The sequence below is a fragment of the Urocitellus parryii genome, chromosome 9 (assembly GCF_045843805.1).
Source record: "Urocitellus parryii isolate mUroPar1 chromosome 9, mUroPar1.hap1, whole genome shotgun sequence".
Lineage (NCBI taxonomy): Eukaryota > Metazoa > Chordata > Mammalia > Rodentia > Sciuridae > Urocitellus > Urocitellus parryii.
The window spans coordinates 104,503,877-104,511,210 of NC_135539.1; the positions used below are offsets into that span (position 1 = coordinate 104,503,877).

The 7,334-nt window shown below is 37.3% G+C and overlaps 1 pseudogene; it reads right to left on the reverse strand.

The window, feature by feature from the left end:
- Positions 1 to 460: 460 nt before the first annotated feature.
- LOC113182198 (squalene synthase pseudogene) lies at positions 461 to 7,126 on the reverse strand (annotated as a pseudogene).
- Positions 7,127 to 7,334: the final 208 nt, after the last annotated feature.

Genomic DNA, 7,334 nt, shown 5'->3' on the forward strand with positions numbered 1-7,334 from the left:
CATTCTTAGAAACTTGGAGATGTTACCCAGAATGATACATAGTCCTATCTACTACATTCAAACCAATTAAAACTAACTTATGAGAAAAATAGGATCCACACAGAAAGAAAATTCATCTCATTTTCTACTACCATAGGTAAATGAAATGTGTTTAACCATGATTCCAGCCCATAATTCCCCCTGAATGTGATCTGTGACACTCCCACAGGCAACCACTGCCTCTAAACCGCAGCAGTGAGTGTCCTGTTACTGACCACAGAGGCAGAAGGGACCACCACTCACAGTACCAGGCGGCTGAGGATGAGGCATCCTTTCCTGTTATTTTTATATGCTTCTAGCTACACTTCACAGTTTCTAAAGGTCTGAGCACACAGAATTCTATTGGGGGTTGAAGTAGGAGAAAAACAATAAAGGGAAACCAACATCCGTCTTTCAAGGTAAATCCGTTTCCCAGCAAACTTCAGATTCCAGAAAAAGTCAGATCGATATTCTCTGGCTGAACATAGTCTTCTGTTTTGGAAGAAAGACTGCCCAGATAGTGCCAGTTCAGGGCAACCAAGAGCATGAGAAATGACAGATAAATGGGGGAGTCCTGGCTTTGGGAGATCAGATGACATTTGGGAGAGGATTCACCTTGTTTGAGTGGAAAATGGGCCTGAGTTGAAGATTCTATGATAAATCTCTTCATAGGCTGATCTTTTAATAGCATTGACAGCTTATAACTTTGACAACTGGCACAAGGTGGCATTCATTTTTAGGGTTACTGCTTGCCCTTTCCCAATCTTCACTGCCTGGTTGAACACCTGCTGATTACTGGCAGCCAAAGCAGCAATGCCATGAGTACAGAATAACAGAAGTTAAGCACCCTCTGGTTTCTGAGTCTGGAAAGGTAAATAACAACATCTGGAACGTGGTGCACGGCAGTGATTATAAGTTCATTCAGGCAAATGAGTCGATATTCTCTGGCTTAGCAAAATGCTAACTTCTTAATGTATCTGCTTCAAATCTCTTGAGGCCCAAATTCTCCCTTCTTATTGGTCCTCTAGAGAATCATGAATGATATTAGTTTTCTAAAAAATAGAGCATAGACTTGGCAGGCTCTGGGTCCTCAGCAACTAGCAACTCCTAGTATTTAACTTCAAACACATTTGATAGATGTTAATTATGAAAATTTGTGTTTAGACTTTAATAGTTTTTATTAAAAGTTTAAAGAATGGACTTCAGAACTATAGCTATGTTTTACTAATAAAATTATTACCAGCAGATAACATGATTTCAAGGACAAGTTTTTTTTAAAGTGTGTAACAAATACCAATTATAATGTTGAAGCTTCTAAATTAATTTATTTGAAATATTTTTTGCTTCTATTCAGTTCCTTGCAACGTGAACTTTTGTTTTTCAAAATGTAGGAGAATTAAGCCCAGAAACCCTCCTCCTCAAAAAGTTACTCAGGAGAAGCCATGTGAACATCTGTTAAAAAAAAAAAATCAGTGCAGAGTGATAGATGATGACCCCCAAGGTCTTGTGATAGTTGATTCACGTATCATACAAGACAAGATTTTTTGAGATGGCTTACATCCAGTCATCTGCCACCAATACTTCCCTCTCTCAACAAGCACCCTGTTCCCCATCAAGGAGTGAAGTCTTTTCCTCCCTCTCAAAGCTGGGCTAAAGTGAGACACCCGCTTGGCCAATACAACATGGAGAAATTGAGGTTCTCAAGCCAACAGGAGTAAGCTAGAGGACTTTTAAATTATTTTAATAAAATACAGTTTATTTACTACAGTTTTAGAAACTAGAGAGAATTGAAACAAAAAGACCTATTCAGAAGTGACAAAATAAAACTGTGTCCTAAATAATGCCTGAATGAATGTTACATACTTACCTGTCCTAAAGTTATCTTTTATCATACCTTAGTATTATAATATTCATGCTTTTATATTCCCTTTTTTATTGAACTCCTTTATCCTTACTTGGAAACTACTAATTAAAAATTAAAAGACACTGAGTTTTTAGCCAGGCACAGTGTTGCATGCCTATAATCCCAACAGTTCAGGAGGCTGAGGCATGAGGATCATGAGTTCAAAATAGCCTCAACAACTTAGGGAGGCATTTAGCAACCTGGTGAGACCCTGTCTCTAAATAAAATATAAAAAGGGCTGCAGATGTGGCTCAGTGGGTAAGCACCTCTGGGTTCAATCCCCAGTACCAAAAAAAAAAAAAAAAAAAAAAGACATTGAGTTTTCAGAACTTTTTCCCACCTTACATGTCATTGATTATTGCAAATATTTATTGTTTTAAAAAGCTCTAAAAAATTCCAACTTTATTTAGAAAACAAGGAAATCTGTCAAACAGTTAAAATAAGTGTCACACATTAGCCCACAGATACTTTTGTTTTTCTTGTTTGTTTTTTGACAGGTTGTCGTTGTGTTACCCTGAACTTGCTGCCTTCTCAAGTATTTGGAATTACAGGTAAGCAACACCAAGGCCAGCTATCTTGTGTTTTTACTTTCTTGATAATCTCTTTTTATTCTTGTATTCAATTTCAAAGGTCATTTGATCATATTTTAAACACATATTAAAGAATAGATAAACCTGAGTGTGAGGCGATGGGTTAGTTGAACTATGTTAGATTTGTGTTTTCCCAGTCTTTTTTTATCTGCCAAACCACATTTGTAAATTAAACAGCTGTTTTAATCCATGCTGCTCAAAAGTAAATGAATCTCTAAACTTCTTTTTATAACACATTTTACTAACGCCAAAATCTTAAACTAAACCACTTGAATACTGTGTTTATTGGCTTAAGTTCTTTAGAGCTTGATGGAGGTACTATTTGTCACTACAAATTTCTTCTCATGTGTGAAGCACGAGAGAATAGACATAATATTCTCTCTTTCTGAAAAATCGGTCTCAGGGTAGATCCACTTCAAAAGCTTAGAGTCCAACTTTGAAGTTCTCTCCACTTCAAAAGCTTTGCCTTGAAGTGTGTTGTGGAAAGAAATGCACGGAGGGACATCCTGAATATTAAGATTTATTAAGAATTACTTCCTGTTGTGAAAAATAGAAGCAAAATAATAAACGGGGTGTCATTCTGAAAGGAAACTTGAAGAGATATAGAAATCAAATTCTCCTTTACCAAAAAAAAAAAAAAAAAGTTTATTTTTAAGGGTTTCAGCATGCTTTTTCTTCACGGCTTTATTCGATTAGCAACCAAAAGGTACAAGTTTTTCATCCTAAACAAGACAATATTGCAAACGGTTTAAGTATTTTTTAATCCTAATAAAATTTTAAATTGCATTAAAGAAAAGAACTGCACATAAAGCCAAGGGTAAAAAAAAAAGAGTAGTGCTATTTGTCTTTGTCATCAAATTAGTTTAGAAATATTTAAAATATTTAGAAACAATTGAAAGTGCTACTTTATGAGATATGGAATAGCACAGAGATAGTATAAAAGAATATATGCCATTTATTCTTTATTTAGGAGACACACTTAACCTGTAGTAGTTCCATAAATACAGAAGTATTTCTTTGTCCATTGATATGGCTCTAAATTATTGAGTGCCAGCCACGGTGTAAGTGCTCAGAACACATTTGCTAAAGAAATGAATGAGGGGCTGGGGATGTGGCTCAAGCGGTAGCACGCTCGCCTGGAATGCGTGCGGCCCAGGTTCGATCCTCAGCACCACATACCAACAAAGATGTGTCCGCCGAGAACTAAAAAATAAATATTAAAAATTCTCTCTCTCTCTCTCTCTCTCTCTCTCTCTCTCTCTCTCTCTCTCTCTCCTCTCTCACTCTCTCTTAAAAAAAAAAGAAATGAATGAATCACTAATAAACCAGAGAGAATACTGAGAAAGGATAGCAGAGTGATTGCATAATAGAACATTACAGTTGTTCACAGATCATGAACATCTAGACCTGGAAGAAACCTCCAGAAATTACTGAGATCTTTGCTCCTCAAAGTGTGGTTTGCAGACCAGCATCAGCTGCATCACCTGAGAGTTTGTTAGACATGCATTTTCTCAGAGCCCATCCAGATGGCTTGGATCAGAGTTTGCATTTTGGCAGGTACAATAAAGTTTGCAAAAGTCCTGAGTTAAATTATTCTGGCCATAGCCCTACTATGGGACATAGGCATGTCTGATCATTTATTATAGCACAGGACAGAAATGAAAGAAGCCTTTGGGAAACTGATCCCCTAATTGATACTGATAACGAATCATTTCTAAGAGGAGTAGGCACAGGACAAAAGAAAAAGGAAGACAGGCTTGGTGACACATGCCTTTAATCCCAGTGACTTGGGAACTTGGGGCAAGAGGATCACAAGTTGAAAGCCAGCCTGGTCAATTTAGTGAGGCCCTAAGCAACTTAGCTAGACCCTGTCTCAACAAAAAAAATAAAAAAGTCTGGGCATGTAATTCAGTTGGTAGAGTGCCCCTGAGTTCCATCCCCAGTGCAGTGAGAAAAGAGAGGGGATGGGCGGTGAGTCTCTGGTCATAGCCTAGGTAAATGCCAACAAAATATGGTTGAAGACCAAGTAGAAGTATTTCACAATAAGGAAAAATAGCAGTGGTCCCATCAAGCAGGTTTCTTATCAGTTCAATAGGAGGTAGGTACCCTCTAGTTCCTTGGAAGGTCCATATAGATAGATTACAGAGCTTCAGACACTGAGCTGAAATATTAAAGAAGGACTCTGGGGTTGGTGTGATAAAAGGAAGAAGAAAGGAAGGAGTAAAAGAAGATGGGAGGGAAACAGGTAACCAAGGGAGAAGCAGGGAGAAAGAGAGAGGAAGGATCTAAAAAAAGGTATGGGGGTGAGGGGAACAGAAGTAACCTCAGGAACCAAGAGGAAAAACAGTTTTATTAAAGATCTACCATGTGACAGACACTGAGCCAGGTATTGAATTGAATATAGTATCCAATTAAATCCCATACCATATTCATTATTATCTGAACACTGGAAGTGAAAAGATAAAACTGAAGCTGAGAGAACAAAAAGAACATAAACAATCACTTCACAGGAACCACATATGAGCAATAAAAATTCCAAGAGCTCAGGTTTATGATAAATCAGGGAAATACAAACCAAAACCAAATGAGATCCCATTTTCTGCATACATGTTAATAAAAATGAAGATTACTGACAATACCAAAGATAGCAGATGCAGATCAGTAGGAACTCCTATATATTGCTTGTGGGAATATAAATTGGTATAATTGTTGCTATGGTTTAGATGTGAGGTGTCCCCCCTCCAAAAAAAAAAAAAACTCATATGTAAGACAGTGCAAGAATTTTCAGAGGTGAAATGATTAGATTGTGAAGTATAACCTAATTATTGGATTAATCCACTGATATAGATTAACTGGGTGATAAATTTAGGCGAGGTTGTAGCTGAAAGAAATCAGTCATTATGAGCATGCCTTTGGGTTTACATTTTGTCCCAAGTGAGCAGAACTCTCCCTCTGCTTCCTTATTGCCATGTCCTGAGCTGATTTTCCCCTCCATACCCTTCTGCTGTGATGTTCTTCTTCACCTTGGGCCCAGAGTTATGGGGTCAGCCAACTGTGGACTGAACCTCTGAAACCATGAGCCAAAATAATTTTTCTTCCTCTACCTTGTTCTTGTCAGTTCTTTTGATCACAGTGACTTAAAATTGACTAAAACAATCACTTTGAAAAAAATTTGCATTATCTTGTAAAGTTGATGTTCATACCATTCAACCTAGCAATTCTATCCTTAGGTGTATACCTTAGCTAGAGACAATCTTACAAATGTGAACAAGATGAGATTGACAAGAATCTCCACAGAAAAAAAATACTAGAAAATATATGTTGAATAAAGAGCAGATAAATAAATTGTGGTACATTCATACAATACAATACTGTGGAGCAATGAACAGGAATGAATTGGAGCCACATTGAGCAACTTGGATTTATTTTTGCAGCATACTGAGAGTAATAAGCAAGTCTTAAACACAACATATAATATAAAATCTTTGCTTTAAAGATCACAAGCAATGCTAAAAGAAATGTTGAAGCAAATGTGAGTGCTAACATTCCCAACATATAACCCCACTGGTTCAAGGAGCCACAAGCCAAGATATTGTAAGCTGAGCTGTGATTTCCTGTAAGTACAGTATTATATACTGAGTTTTCATATCACACTCAAGGAAATGACAATAATGTACAAACATGCATTTTTACAACCATGGAATATGTAAAACAACAAAATATAAAACTACATTGGAAATGTTCCTTTTGTGGGGGTCAGTTCTGTAATCAATTTGGACAATGTGGGCTCTATCAAATCATGTCCAAGGATGTGTCTCTTTCCTGATGAATCTCCCTCTAATGAAAACATTCTTTCCTCCAAGGAACTTTGATCTGCCTTCAAAATGAAGGTCATCCTTTCTGTAATTCCCATTGCCCATGTGATGTGCATGAATGCCTCCAGCTTTTTAACAGTAAAATGATAAGAGGGTTAGGAAGGGAACAGAGGGAAGGGGAGATCAGTTTCCATAGTGACTTCTTCAGAGTGACCAGTAGCTGCAGCAGAAAAACTGTTGAGCCTGGGGTGCTTTCTTTAGACTCATTCATAAATAAGAGTCAAAGTCAGCATAATAAATGGCATAAAAGCAGCAGTGGAGGGGGATGGCTGGGTAAAATGAAAGTTAAGAATGTCCTATGCCAGTTTGTGACATGAGGTGCACCTGTTTGTCCATATCCTCGTCTCTGGATTTAAAAATTAAGAAACAAGGGCTGGGGTTGTAACTCAGTGGTAGAGCGCTTACCTGGCATGTGTGAGGCACTGGGTTTGATTGTCAGCACCACATATAAATAAATAAGTATACAATAAATAAATAAAATAAAGGTCAATCAAAAACTAAAAAAAAAATTAAAGTAAGAAACAAAATGGGATAAATCCATACATAGTTATACATTCTAAAGACCTAGAAATGTTAGAAATATGACTCCAAGTTTATCAAGTGATAAAACACAGAACTTAGTTGAAGAGAAAGGAGTTTCAAATAACATCAGAGGTCAGTGATGTGGCCCTACACATAAAGCTATTGGACCTAAAAATAAGGTCTGGTGGCATGTATTAGTCTAAGTCACTTACCTCCATCGGGCTAGCCAAACAAATCAACAGAGAGCTGGAGTCAGCCTGTACCACTGGTTTTCCAAGCCTGCATTAGAGCTTTTCAGCATATTTCTACCATCATGGAAGGAAAGGAAAAGTTGATCCATGTCTATGTTGACATGGGAGCTGCATGGAAGTGAAATATAGTCATCTACTTCTAGTTCTTCTGCTTTTGTTCTACAAACCTCTTCAG